Raw genomic sequence first — 15,234 nt, 5'->3', positions numbered from 1 at the left:
TATTTCTACATGGCCTTATCTTATGGGAGAATGCTCTGCATGCTAGCTTCCCATTAGCTACATGGCGTCTCTCTGGTGGCTTCTCTCTGCCTTTCTCTTCCCAGAATTCTTCTAGTCTGGTAGCCCCACCTATACTTCCAACCTGGCTACTGGCCAATCAGCATTTATTCATCAACCAATAAGAGAAACATTTACTCACAGCATACAGGACATCCCCCATCAGACCTTGATTCATTTTAGTGCTTAATGGAGAGAATGATGGGCACCAGACATGGCAGAGGACTGCTGTAAGTAACCCCACCAAATGCTGTTACTTCAACCTCTCCCCAAATTTAATACATCCATGCCAGCACCAGAGAAGCCCAAGTGCACACATTTGCAGCAGACCTGACCTGGGCTCTTTCTGTCTTCTTTGCCTTAGAAACCCAGACACTCTTGTCATGGAAGTAATCTAAACATGAATATGATGGGAAACAAACACAAACAATGAGATCAAGTTCCAGCAGCTTCTTGTCCAAGGCCAGCTCTCAGTCTGTTGGAACTGGAGACCATTGTGTGTCAGAGGGGTGTTAGATATGCCATCATCAGATCCCAGAGACATTCTCCTTGAAGTCAACAGGCTTGAAAAGAAGAGAAAAATAAGGAACTTTGCTAATGTGTGGGTCAGTGTAACTGAATGCTGCACTGGGTGGCCACCTGCATGCTGTCTCCCACACTGTAGGGATGCAGGCTAAGGATATTTCATGTTTACAGGATACAATCTTACAAATGGGCTCAAAGACCCCGTTTTATGCATCATAATCCAGTACTGTGGTAGTAGCCTCCCGTTTCTTTACTGAGGGTACCATGCAGGCATGCTCTCTTGTTCCTAATTTCAAGAGGGCTGTCTGGTTTTGTTGGAGCTCATTGAATAGGACACGGTGGTGACAGTAGAGCTTCTTTTGAAGTCTAGTCCTGCTTCTTGGACTGCTCATCTGATGTAGATACAGGCATTGGATGTTTGAAATTCTTGGGCTTGCACCGCACTTAACTCCCAAGTTCATATCCAACACCCACACCCATATATGTGCACATGTACACACACACACACACACACACACACACACACACCTAAAATGAACCAAATCTGCAATTACATAGCGATTAATGAATGAGAGGTATGTTTATCATCACGGAGACACTCCTGAAAACTAGTCTTTCTTCACTTAATTGTCTCCTGTGTAAAACAAAAAACATCATCTAATTACCCACAATTCTTTATGCAGTGAACCAAGAACAAGGGGCTACTTGACTTTAATGGAGGGAGGAGCTGAGAATTCCAAACACAGTTCACTTTATGCAAATAAAAATCTTCCATAAATTGTCACCATGCTACTTACCTGTTGTAGCTGGCTCTTGGTTTTAGGGAGTCGTTTTGAGTGGGGGAGTGAACAAGTCAGTTACAGAAACCCCAACATACCAGTCAATTACATGCAGGTGTTCTTACATCTTAATGAATTAGCCTTGGACTTGTGCCATGCCAGAAGTCACTTAGGCACTAAGAGAGCAACTGATGGCTCAGCAATCCCATTCTGGAGAGATACTGCCTGGTTCTTGTTTTAGAACAATACCAGGAAGCTCCCATTACTTCCTGTGCATGTAGAAGGCATATGCATAACTAATGAACCTCATATCTGTAAGAATAGAGTCTGGAGATCCTTGGGCAGTACAGACAAAGGGACAGAGTGGTGGTTTTCTGTATGAAATGCTCTCAAGTGCTGTCCACTTTTTGAACAGAGGCACATAATCCTCTGTGGTTCATTTGGACATCTATGATTATAAGGATTATTTTTGTGACTTCTTTCTTAATAGGCATGTGTCAGTGTGCAGTGTATACACATGTTCAGGTAGATATGTGCACATGCATATGGTTGCATCTGCACACACATGAACATATGTGTGTCTATGTGTGGTGCATGTACATATTTAGATAGGTATGAGTACATGGGTGAGCATGCATGTGGAGGCCAGAATCAGGAAAGCCAGGGTTCACTGCAGGTGTCTTTCTCTGTGGCTCTCTACCTTATGTTTTAAGGCAGAGTTCTGAAAGGAAGAAGCAGGAGTTTACTGTTTTGCCTAGGCTGCTTGGCCAATGAGCTCTAGGGATCCATTGTCTTTGCCTGACCCTCCACAATACTGGTATTTCAGATGAGTCTTGCCATGCCCAGTTTTTTTTAATGTAGGTTTCAGGGATTTTAACTCAGTCCTCATGTTTTGTTCAAGGTTGTCCAAGCTCCTGCTTAATGATTTCTTATTTAGAACATCTTGGGACTGCCTTTGGCCAAAAGCATTCTTCTGTGTGGCCTTGGTCTGTGCCTCCTAATAAAGCTGATATGACAATGTTCTAGGGGCAAACTCCATGTATAGGCTAATCCTAATCACAGCTTCAGAGTGTAAGACGTGTCACCACTGCCTCAAGGGTCAGCAGGAATAGACATTTGCCCAATTCAACTCCCCCCCCCCCCGTACATAATGGGTCCATATTGAGGACTCCCAGAGAGAAAGAAGGTGTGGGGGAGTAATGGTACACTAAAAATAGGCTTCCCATATGTTCTGCTGAGTTCAGGGAAGGATCTGTGCTGTTATGGTAACACCCTAAGAACATCATATAACAGGAGAGAATAATCAATTTATCCATTTGGACTCTTAGCGCTGCACATCATCTTTGTTTGGAGCATGTCAGTGGGAGCCACAGGCTTGGGAAGACCCTCTTCAGCTCTGCTGTGAGCTCTGAGGCTTGGAGGTCCTTCCCAGCTCTGCCCTTCTCTGGTTGAAACAGACCCACACTTAGCAAACACACAGGATAGGCGCTGCACTCATACTGGTGCTGGTTGCGGATGGGAAGTGCTGGGTAAGTGTGAAATGCGGAGTAGTGCCTTCACGAGAACCCATCAAAACAAACGAAAACATCTTGTTCAACACTCAGTATTTCAGCAAACATGTTCCCAACACACCGAAATAATCTCCCCCAAAATATTAAACAACAAATCAGCCCCTTGCCAGAGCCTGACTCACCAAATAAACCGAACGGAGAGAACTAGTTCACATGGTTCACCAGGCCTGTCTGAAAGTGTGTGATTTTTGTAGAGGGACAGTAGTTACCTCATTGTTCTGTCCCCTAATGAAATTCGAACAGATCTACAAGTTCCTGAGTCAGGTAGCACAGGCACAAAAGTGCAGATCTTGTCCTTGTCCCTTCTCCTCTTCAAGCTCAAATAGGTTCCAGGGAAAGAAAGGGTCATCATCTCTGGTCCCCACAGGCACCCGTCTGACTGCACCAGTGTCACTCACCAAGGGCAACACCATTTCCAGAGGAGAAGAGCAACTCTGTTCGTCACTCACATTGCTGATGACTATGGCAAAAACAGCCTTCTCTGAGGGAGAATATAGAGATCACCATTGTATAATACTGCAGAGTCTTCTGTGGCTAGACCCTTTGAGAATCCATGACTGATATCAGCTGGAAGTGGAGTATCAATCCTCCTCCAGCAAATATTTAAGAGGCTCCAAAGGAACAGCAGGAATTCCCCCATGTAACCCCACAGGAGACACATGCTTGTTCCTCTATGCACTAGCTGGCCACGGTGGTACAGGCCTGTGACCATTTCAATCGACTGTTGGGTATCCTTGGTCAATTAAAATGGTCCCCGTGAAAGCAGATGCTGTTTGCTGTTGCATGTGAGTTGACTTAAAGCTTATTTTCTAACGCAGTATTGCCCCTTCGCACTCCCAACCCACTGTACACCAAACTTCCTCCCAAATGCCCCTTTCCCTTTGAGATCCACTATATACAGCTATGGCACGTGTATATGTTCACGTTTAACCATTTTGTGACTACTTAAAATTATTTTTAAAAAATTTTTCATAAATATATTTTGATCATATTTCCCTCCCCCTGTTGTACCCAAATTCTGAACCCCCAAATCACCAAGAGACACATTCTGGTGCAAAAGTAAAGAGTCTTTTATTGTTTAATGGGTTAACTGCCTTAACTTGGGCCCTCTGTCCATTCCACATGGCAGGTGGAATGAGAAGGACACCAAGAGGCTGCAAGGCAGGAATTTATTGGGCAGAACAAGGGGAGTGTCTAGGGGCATGCAATAGTCATAGGATTGGTGCACTTCCGGGCTTGGGCAACCTGTCCTGTGTTGATTGGTCAAATGGTTGTTATGGCCTATAGGCCCTCCCAGGGTGGTTGCTATGCTCTGCATGTCACTTTTACTGTAAAGCTCATCCTGAGCCCTCCAGCTAACTTCTGACTGATTCCTTGCCACATGGAGGGTATCTGGCCTCCTAGTGACTGGGTGGATGGGCAAGGTCAGTAAGCTCAGCACATTTTGCTGAGTCGGAGGACATAGTTACCAAAGCAGGAGGACTGGGTGAGGGTCTAGTCCCTTCACCCCAACTCCTTCATGTCTGTCACACCTCCCTATGTAACTTCATGTTTTTTTCTCCAAATAAAACAGGAAAAACATTAAAAAAAAATCAAAACAGACAAATTTTTAAAAATAATTGATAAGACCAAAAAAAAAGCCTAAACAAAACAAAAATCAAATCTGTGTGCATGCGTGTGCACACACATACACACACACAAAGAGAAATACTGAGTTCTTTTTTGTTGGCCTGGGGAATGGGCCCTACTCTGGAGTGTGGTTGATATACCCAGGGACATGCCATTGGAGCAAACTGATTTGCCCCTTCCCAGAAAGTGTCAGTTGCAAATAGCTTGTCAGTTAGGGATGGGACTGGTGACTGTTTCTTGAGCCCTTACTTGGATTTAGTGCTGTTCTGGCCTCTGCATGACAACGGTGAGCAACAACAGACTCCATGCTTGCTTTGCATCCAGACCAGATAGATGTATCTGCCCCTAGAAAGCCAAGATTTGACACTAAGGATGCCTCCTCAGTGTGGATCATGCGAGGATGCTTTGAAAGGTCGTAATTATAATTTTATTAAGCTGTGATCAGGGGAAGAAGATAAATGTCATAGCAATGCATTTAATATCGGAAACATATTATATTACAGGATGATTATGAATTTGTGTTTCTTATGTACATTTAAATTTGGATATGTATGAGGGAGAAAGCTGAGTTTAATTTTTTATCTGCTGGATAAGGAATTGATTTTATTTCTTCCTCTGCTAATTAAAGGAAAATTAGAAAAACAAGCTACTCACTAAAGCACTAAATACATTTTGATTACTTATGGATATAAGCAGTTGTGTTGGCTTCATTTATTTATTTACTGAAAGCCTAATGATAGGTAAAATGAAGAATTAATAGTGTAATAGAGAGGGATAATGGAATTATTCAGCAGACAGAATGAGGTCTACTGTTTTCCCACCTTACAGTCAGGAACACAAAGCATCTGGTCTTGGTCCATCCTAGGTAGCACATGGCCCTTTCTTGAATGGAACCAACTTCAGGGAAACTGTGGAAGGGCAGAGTGGGGTGAGGTGGGTCAGGGTAGGGGCAACAGGTGAGGGTTCAGGTGAGTTCAGTTTAATGCACCTTAAGGGGACTCGGGGGAGTGTCTGGGTACAGCTGGGTGTGGTGGTTGTGATGGTTGATCTTCATTGTCTACTTGATGGTTTAGAATCACCATGGAGACACATTTCTGGGTGTGTCTTTGAAGGGGTTACCATCTCATTGCCTTTGGGACCTCCGGACTGAAGAGAAAGGAGAAAGAGACCATCATCATCATCCTCTCTCTCTCTCTCTCTCTCTCTCTCTCTCTCTCTCTCTCTCTCTCTTTAACTGAGGATGCTGTGTGATCAGCTGCTCACATGGGAGACTGGGATAAGATGACAAAGATGTAAGAGAAGTGAGGGAGAGAGCAGAGGCCCTCAGTGATGATGTTTTGTTGCAAGGGGGTGGAAGGTACATGAGGCTGCAGGAGGCCCAGCAGCAGCAGGTCTGGATCTGTAGAGGGTTTGAGGTCTTCGGGATCTTAACTGGGCTTGGCAAGTCAATAAAGGGGCAGGAGAAAATTACAAAAGGGAGCAAAAACTGTTCCCAGGAGGAACAGTGTCTGAGATGTGTCTGAGAAGAGGCTGGAAGCAAGGCTGTTTTCTCTAACATTTATTTTTGCTTACATGCATGGGTGAGTCTGTAGTATGTGGGTGCTCAAAGAGGCCTGGGGAAGATGTCAGAACCCTTGGAGATACAGCTGAAAGCAGTTGTGAGCTGCCTGATGTGAGTGCTGGGAAAAGAGCTTAAGTCCTCTGGAAAGAGGAGTAAACAGTCTTAACCACTGAGCAATCCCTCCAGTCCCAAGTGTACGTGGGAAGTAGAGGGGCTAAGACCTATGAGGGTGGTTGTTCTTCAAGTTTTCTGAGGAGCCCAGCTAGTATCCATTAGTGCTTGGATCCCTGTAGACCAGCCTAAGTAAGATTGTGAAGGAGGGGATGCCTGAGCCTTTATATAAAGCTCCCCAGGTGACTCTAAGGTCAGCCAGGACTGGCACAAAAACAAGATCCCCAAGAATTGATATCAGGATCTCAAAAATCTTCTGCAGCATTAGAAGTCAGGGATACAAAACATAATAATAACAAAAAAGAAGTCAGGATATGGAGGCCACCTGAACAACAGCTAAATAGGTAAGTGTGACAACACTCGGAGATACACCACATTGTGCAGCCTCAGAGAGGAAGGGACTGTAGTGGCACACAGCAGTCTGGTAAGACTCTGAGGACATGTGCTAAGTGAAATAAGGCATACACAGAACGATAGATACTTCTATGTGTTTAAAATAGTCAAATTCAGCCGGATAGAGGTGGTGCATGACTTTAATCACAGCACTCGGGAGGCAGAGATCGGTAGATCTGTAGCCTGATCTACAGAGTGAGTTCCAGGACAGGCTTCAAAGCTACCTTGTCTCAAGACAACAACAACAACTAAAATAGTCAAATTCATAAAGCCAAAGGCCAGACTAGTGTTTATTAGACTGGACCGTTAATCAACAGGCCAGAAATGTGGGTTAAGTGAGAAAAATAAGCTCCAAAGATGTCTGTGCAATGCAGTGCCTGTAGCCAATGATGCTGCATACCACACACTTAAAATTTAAGAGGAAAGATCTCCACTAAGTACCAGAGCTTTTGTAGATGCTAGAAGTGGGTGAAAGGGACATGCCTGGAGGGAGGAGATGAGAGGAGATGGGTGCATATGAGGAGGTAAGAGGTGGATATGATGGTTCACAATGTGCTGAGCACTTACAGAACTTGGAAGGCAGAGTTTAGAAAAGTCATATGCATGAACTGGTTTGGAATTCCATGTAGGCACCAAAACTGAATATAGATTTTCCATCCCATTAGTGAATACAATATAATCAACAATCCTCAGAAGGGTCTCAGGAGCTCAGGCTGCAGGTAAACATGGATGCTGACTGGAATACCCAGAGAACAGGATGAAAGGAAAGCGCGGGCAGGTCCAGGAGATGCGGGGAAACCAAGACTGTACTGCGTTCTCAGGCCTGGAGACTCTGACCTCCCCCTCTCTACGGTACTGCTGATACCAGCATACATCACTTTCACTGTCACAGACTGATGACTGGAAGAATCATCCTTCTAGAATGTATGTGCATGGGGCTGTGGTAAAAGCTACTTTTAGCATACTGGTTGAGAGTCGAAGCTTTGATCCCCAGCCATTTACCTACCATCTTTGTAGTGGTGAGCAAGTTCCTTCCAAGTCTGGGTTATTTATAGGACTTACCTAGTAGCATTAAGAGTTATATGAGAAAAATGCATGAGGAATGTTTTCCAAAGCACTAGATGCAGTGTTTAAGTTCTACACATAGAGATGGATTAAAGCTGTAGCTCATTGACAGAGGACAGGTGCAGCAATAGTTTGACCCCTGTCTTTTCCCTGAATCATTTGCCCTCTGTTTTCTACACATATATCATGATGATACAACATGAGGGGCCTTGTCAGATGCTGACTGCATGCTCTTAGACTTCCCAAATTCTATAACTGTGGGGAAACCAACTCTTTCTGGTAAATGAAGTTCAACATAACTGTGTCATTCTCCACATAGTGAAGACTCACATTGACAGCATAGTGCTCTTCTTACACCGTGCAGCAAAACCCCTAGACAAGCATGAGGCTTACTCCCTACCCAGTACGAGACAAAAACTGACAATCATCAAGAGGTCTGGGCTAGGGAGATGGCTCAGTTGGCATTTGCTATGCAAGCCAAAGGACCTACTTTGATGCCCAGACCCTACAAAATAAAAGCCAGGTATGGTGTACACTTGGAATCCTAGCTCTGGGGAGGCGAAGGCGGGTGAGCCCTGGGGGATTGCTGCCTATTTAGCCTAATCTAACCAGCAAGCTCCAGGCCAATGAGAGACTGCCTCTAAGGAAGGTGGACAGCATTCAAGTAACAAGCCCATGAGGTTGTCCTCTGGCCTACACACTAGTGCATGTGTATCACCCCCAATAATGAAAACACATGTGCATGCATACACACACATGCATCCGTGAGGCCTTAGGCTGATCTCTCAAGGAACAACCAGACTATGCACACCTTTCAAGACTCTTTGCTGTTACATTTTCCACAACCAGGTCCCGATATTCCCTTGTGCCAACGTTATTGTCTGCTAGTTTGTAGAGAACCATGGAGTGTTGATTAGGTGGATGGTGAGTCTGGGTCTGCTGTGACTGTGGCTCCTCTTCCCGCCTTGTTTAGAGAAAACTAGGTCATTGCATTCACAGATAGTGTGAACTTGTCCTCAAAAACCCTCACAGCCCTGAGCATGGCATTTCCAGCATTATGTAGGGTTTGTTTTCCTCAAAGGGTGTAGTGAGTAGGTTCCTTCCAAAATTTCATCTTTAGCTCACCATGGAGCTTAGTGTTCTGTCTCTCTCCAGCCCAAGTAACAACTCACTGTACCAATGAATGAATATTTTCAGAAAAGCTGACCACTAAACCCAAACTTGAAGACCTGAGCATTTTTAACCTTCTGTTGTTGTTGTTGTTGTTGTTTTAACAAAAAAGAGTGTTATCCAGCTCAGCAAGCAGCAACTATCACTTTGCTAGCCAAAGCCACAGGAGTAAGTAAAGACACATCTGCAGAGATGACAGCTTCTCACTTGGGCTGTGTTTCTCTGACCACAGAGTCCTGTCATTTGTTTATTTAATAGCTGTGATCACAGGTAGAGAAGACAACACATTAGTTCTAAACTAAGCATACAAATAAACACATTTCACAAGGCATGGTGTCTAGAGCTCACACAGCACCTCCTCAGGACTGTGGGTGAGACCAATGACCTCAGTGGGCTTGCTGCAGAAGTTGCCAGAACACATCCTGTCTGGGATCACAAAATGCACAGAAGCAAGGTTAAAGCCTCTGCTGTGACTTGTGTTGAAGAGAGACCCTGGAAATGAGCTTTTCCTGGCTGTCTGACAACTCTTACTTTACACTAGAAGCTGCAAGCACATGAGTGCTACACAAGATAATCCAACCCAGACAGCCATGTTTTTCAAAAATCACTTAGTGACAAACTTCCTTTATCCTTTCCCTTAAGTGACTGTGAAAAGATCAGTTGCTTGTTTTTAAACATCTGGACAATACCAAATGAAAACCAGGCAGGGCAATTTACATACCCTGGGAGCAAACATGAACCTGGAAGGTGAACACACACACACACACACACACACACACACACACTCACACACTGGTGGATGGACTGGCCAACTACCACTATCCCCTCATAAACTTCTGCCCTGCCCCCACCTAGTTCCTAGTTTCTCCATGGCGTGTCTTTGTTCCCTGACCTGTGTCTGCTTTTATAGTACACTCAAACAAGGAAGGACTGTGCACATTTATGAGACAGTCAAAGACCAGTAAATAAAAAGTTTAATTTCCTGATTTCCCAAAGACCTCGGGGTTTAAACAGGACTCACTATGGTCTTCTCTCAAAACAGTGATGACCAGCCTCTCATATCAAATTTCATTGCTTATAAGAAAAGAAAGAATCAGATAATGTTAAGTGGAAAGAAGCAAGCTACAAGGCACACTGTGTTTACAACTAAAAGGCCACCTGTCTATGGAGAAGACAGCAAGTGTGTCACCACTCACAAATCTGAGGTTCCTGGAAGGACTGGAAGAGATCTACTTTCCTGTTTTCCATGTTTGGCTTTTAAAACTGATCTCACACACACACACACACACACACACACACACACACACACACACACACACTCCTCATCAAGCCTCTTCATCTATTGACTTCTTTCAGACAACAATGTTTAAGAAATTGTTCACCTGCAGAGATCAAGTAGAAGAAGAGACAATCAACTCTGCATGTAATTTTTTTCTAGAAAAAAAAATGGCTTGAAAAAAAAAATGGCTTGAGAGATGGAAGTCTACCAAACCTATTCTGACCCAGTCCATGTACACCAAGACATTCAACCACCAATGGCCTGAGTGAAGAAGCCTTCAGATGTATCAAAGCCCTGGCTCTGAGTCTTTGAAGCCTTCTGAGACTCCAAGCAATCCCTTTTCTGTTTGACTTTCTCACAATGGTTGTTTGGCAGCTTTAAGTTTTGAGGTAACTTGTCACAAGTCCTAGTACATAGAGGAAAGTGAATGATGACACACCAATGAAGGAATTTTCCTAAATGTGAGCACCTTGAGGGACTTCACACCCAGCAGAGGAAATATATAGCAAATGTTGAATGTTTGGGGACAAGAGTCTGTGGTTAGAAGTATGAAGATCCTCTTGGACTATTGCTTAGGATAACCAATGTCTTGGGCTTAAAAACAGTGAACATACAGATGCATGCCACAAGAGGGCAGATGTACATGTTGAATGGTTCCAGAAACTTCACCTCCATCTCACCAGGGCGGTGGGGGGGAGGGGGGTGTATTCGCCAATGGATTTTATGTCCCATCAGTCACTGCCCACAGACAGGCTTTGGTTTCAGAGAAGCAAAACCACATTGCAAAAAACTCAAGCATGGAGGAAAGCCTCCACAAGAGCATTCCCTAGCATTGAATTTAACTCTGCTGTATTTGTGTATATTGTAATATATATATATATATGTATATATATATTACAGTGAAAACACCTACAATTTCATTACCACAAAAGATGGAGCTGCTATTTTTAAATGTCAGTGGGATAAACATTTCCTGACTCTGTGTCACCACATGAATGCAGATGTACCATTTCCTCAATCTCATTTACAGAATAATGGGATCAAATAATGCTTCGTTATTTCATAATGAACAAAGCAATATGTGAGTCTGAAAAAAGAAGCAATTACACTTATTTTTCTTTCACCCTAGACCCTTTCTCCCAATTGCACTCTGATATTAAAATGAACTTAATATGTTGGGTAATTCCAAGTCCTCTGAAGATTCTAGTTCTCTGAAGATGAGGGTTCAGGCTTCTCAGAACTGGAGGGTTTCTGGTTACAGAGTGTTTTCTCTAGAGGTTTCTTAGAGAGCTTGGACAGCTTCGCCTGGGGGCAGAGGGCACTTCCTACATACCATGCATTCTGTACTGACTCTGGGGCCGCTGGTCAGTGTTAATACTTGAGCAGAGGTTAGCCCAGCTCTGACACAGACAACAATGAAGCCCAAAGTCTGGCTCCCTCTCAACTTGTTCTGAACCAGTTTGGAGCTACAGAGCCAAGATCCCAGTTTAGTGGCTAAGCAGTGATTGTCAGCTTACTGGGATCTAGAAATACCTCAGAGACAAGTCTCTGGGCATGTCTGGGAGGGGGTTTCTAGATCTAGGGTAACTGAAGGGGAAGATCCACCCTAAATGTGAACAGCACCATTTCTTGGGCTGGGGTCCCAGACTGAAGGAAAAAGAGAAAGTAAGCAGAGTGGCAGCATTCATCTCTCTGCATTTTCTGACTGTGGACACCATGTGACCAATTGCCTAAGCTCTTGCCACCATGATGGACGGCATCCTCAATTATGAGACAAAATAAATTCTCTCTTCCAAAGGTTTTTTGGTCACAACTCTGCAAAGAGTAGCCAATGGGCTGGGTGTGCATCATGTGACTTTAGGCCTTTCACTGTTTTTCTTAACCACGGCTTTTCCATCGATAGAACGGACATCACATTTTAGTTTTCCAAGAGGATGGGATGAAATCATAAAGGGGAAGCACCAAACCCCAGGCCTGGTGTAAAACTATTGCTCTGAAACAGGTCCATCTTTCCCTAAAGCATTTATTCTCCCTAAGCTCATGAGTCTTCTGTAGAAGGTCCACCAGACCTGGGCACAGCAGGCACAGTAAGCCATTATTTACTGCTCCTTTTTATTGCCTCACTCTCTGTTCTGTAAAAATAATTTTGAAGACAACAGCAGCCAATAAATGGTGTCTCCTTTAGCACCTGCCTACAAATGCACAACCTCTCTAACATTTTCTGGAAGATTCCGCATAACATGCTTCTCACAATATGCTTCTCACATAGTTCCTTATTGCACCTAGTAGATGTAGTCTATTTTGTCTGGTACATTATCACCAGGAAAAACCACATAGAGAATGAAATCTTCTCACCCCACTCTCTGGGTCGACGTTGAGGTCCACACACTGAGGGACTCCAGAAGGAAGCAACTCACAAAGCAGCGGCTGCTTTCTTTAAAGCAGCCCACGCCAGCACTGCAATAACGAGGAAGATGTAGTGGAACATTAACTGTACTTCCGTGTCTGAGGCACCAGGTTGGCAATCATTTCTGACTGGACACGCATGGCTGTGCTGCTTGCATGGAGCAGGCCCCTGATGCAGTGGCTTCAAATGGAACTCTCACAAGCCTTGCTTCCTCCCAAGACCAGCACATAACATTAAATGTTTTTTATAAGGGCAGTTCCTCCATTCTCGCTCGTAAAACAGAGCACTTGCAGTTTTGTTCCCTTTCAACACGACAAATGTTTCTTATCGTTGCATGGTTCCAGGCACATTTTATTATTACTGCCCCCCCCTTTTAAGGTACCAATAACTTGAATAACATTTAACCCAGGAGTGTACACACACAGCATTTGTACAGGCAGTAAATTGGGACAAGAAATTCATTTGGATTGCCTGGACAGTCTCTTCTGTGTGTGTGATGGGGAGGGTGCCAGAGTCAGCTTGGGGATTGCTCCTGAGAACATGTCCATTTGTTCCTTTTTCTTTTTTCTATGACATTATTTATGTGTGAGGTGTACACATCCAAGTATATCCATGCACACCACAATGTGAGTGTAGAGGTCAGAGGACAATCAATAGGTGCCAGTTCTGTTCTTTCACCATGTGGGTCTTGGGGACAGAACTCAGGCTGTTAGGCATGGTAGCAGGAATATTTCATCTCAGAGGCATCTCACCAGTTCAAAATACTACAGGATGTATTTTCTTGTGGGGGGCAGTACTTTTATCATATCATCATTATTATTATTATTATTTTGGACACAGGATCTCTCATAGGTCAGGAGGTTGGACTGGCTGGTCATCGGGCCTTAGGTATTCACTTGACTCTAACTCCAGCATTGGGATTAAAAGCATGTGTCACCATGTGTGACATTCTTTTAAAATGTAGGTTTTGAGGATCACAAATTCAGATGATAGCAAAGCAAGCTCTCTACAGATTGAGCCATCTTCCTAGCCATGGACATGACTCTTAATTTTTCACTTGAATAAGCTTTGAAGAGTCTCTTGTGGCTTTAATATTTGAGAGCAACCCCTCTCGACCCCCTCTGGGGGTCAAACAGCTCTTTCACAGGGGCCACCTAAGACCATGAGAAAACACAGACACTTACATTATAATTCATAACAGTATCAGAATTACAGTTATGAAGCATCAATGAAAATTTTGTGATGGGGGTCACAATATGAAGAACTGTATCAAAGGGTTACAGCATTAGGAAGGGTGAGAACCACTGCTCTACAGGGAAGCTGGTTGTCTTCTCTGAGCATTCAGGGGCCCTGAGCTTACTTCCATAGCTGCAAGGGCTCTGTTTTACTGCCTCTCCATATCTTCACCCAGATATGGACCACTTCTTGAGAACACAGTATCTCCAGATCTTCATCCAGACCCAGACCACTTCTTGAGAACACAGCGTGAATGGTGTCTTCTGTCCTTCCACAGTATAGTGGCACATAACATAGGCAGTCAAATATTTGCCAAATAAAATACAATGAATTGTGTCATTTCAGACATAAAATATTTATTTTAATCTTTCTTAATAAAATTAAGATCAGGGTTGTTTTAGAGTAAGGCAGAATGCAATGCTTAAATAGAAAATGACATGTTAAATTAAAGGCATGCTTTCAAAGAACTTAATAGTTTTTTTTTTTTTTTCCTGAATGATTTCAAGCATGACTTAAAATATTCTAACAGGCCAATGGTTTATTGATCAGAAAAACTTGGGCATTAAATTACCAGCTGAATATTGCCCTAGGAATCCTATTTGTCTTGAGATTATAGGGTGATTAATTTGATAAATAGCCAAGATCTATTTTCAACTTTGTGTCATCTTGAAATGCATCTGCTGTCCATTGTTCTTTTATCCAGACGTGCTCTCAAAAAGTGCATCTGACCACACCCTTAAGCCTTTACATTCTGCCCCTCCCCTTACTCCCAGCCCCCAGCATCAGTATGCCCCAAATACAATCAAGAGCTAACATATTGTTTTCCTGGGTTTTGTTTTAATTTATTTCTCTAAGTTCTTTTCCAAAGGCACAAACTTTAGAAAATCATGTTGACTTTGGAAGGTAGCAAATAAGGATTTAAGTTAGTTCAGTGCATGAAGTGGGACCTAGGGCAGTTTGCCAAGATCAAACATTCATTAGCTGGAATCCTATCACCTATCGCTTGGGACTTCCTTCCTTCCCTTCCACTCCTCTGTCTATCTGATCAGCTCAACTTCCTGGACCCCAACCAATGATGACAGAGAGAAGAAGAGAGAAACCCACTGGGCTTCTCCCACCCTTGCCACCTGGCCTAGATCAACAGACCCTCCTGCACGCACAGTGATGCACTGTGTGTGTATGGGGGCAGTGTGGATCAAGCCTAGTGCTGTGCTGTTGCTCTCCACTTGCTAGTTCCATGTTGTACACAGCTGCCTCCTTCCCCAGAAACTTTCCACTTCATGGTTTCCGTGATCTCCACATGGTGGCCCTTAGTACCTGGAAGATTTCAGTGGGTGGCATCAGCCTGCTATACTGGGCTGCAAGTTCTCCTAGGAAGGGAAAGGTGTTTT

This window comes from Phodopus roborovskii, unplaced genomic scaffold (genome assembly GCF_943737965.1).
Source record: "Phodopus roborovskii unplaced genomic scaffold, PHOROB, whole genome shotgun sequence".
Classification (NCBI taxonomy): domain Eukaryota; kingdom Metazoa; phylum Chordata; class Mammalia; order Rodentia; family Cricetidae; genus Phodopus; species Phodopus roborovskii.
Note: the sequence above shows the minus strand (reverse complement) of the source record.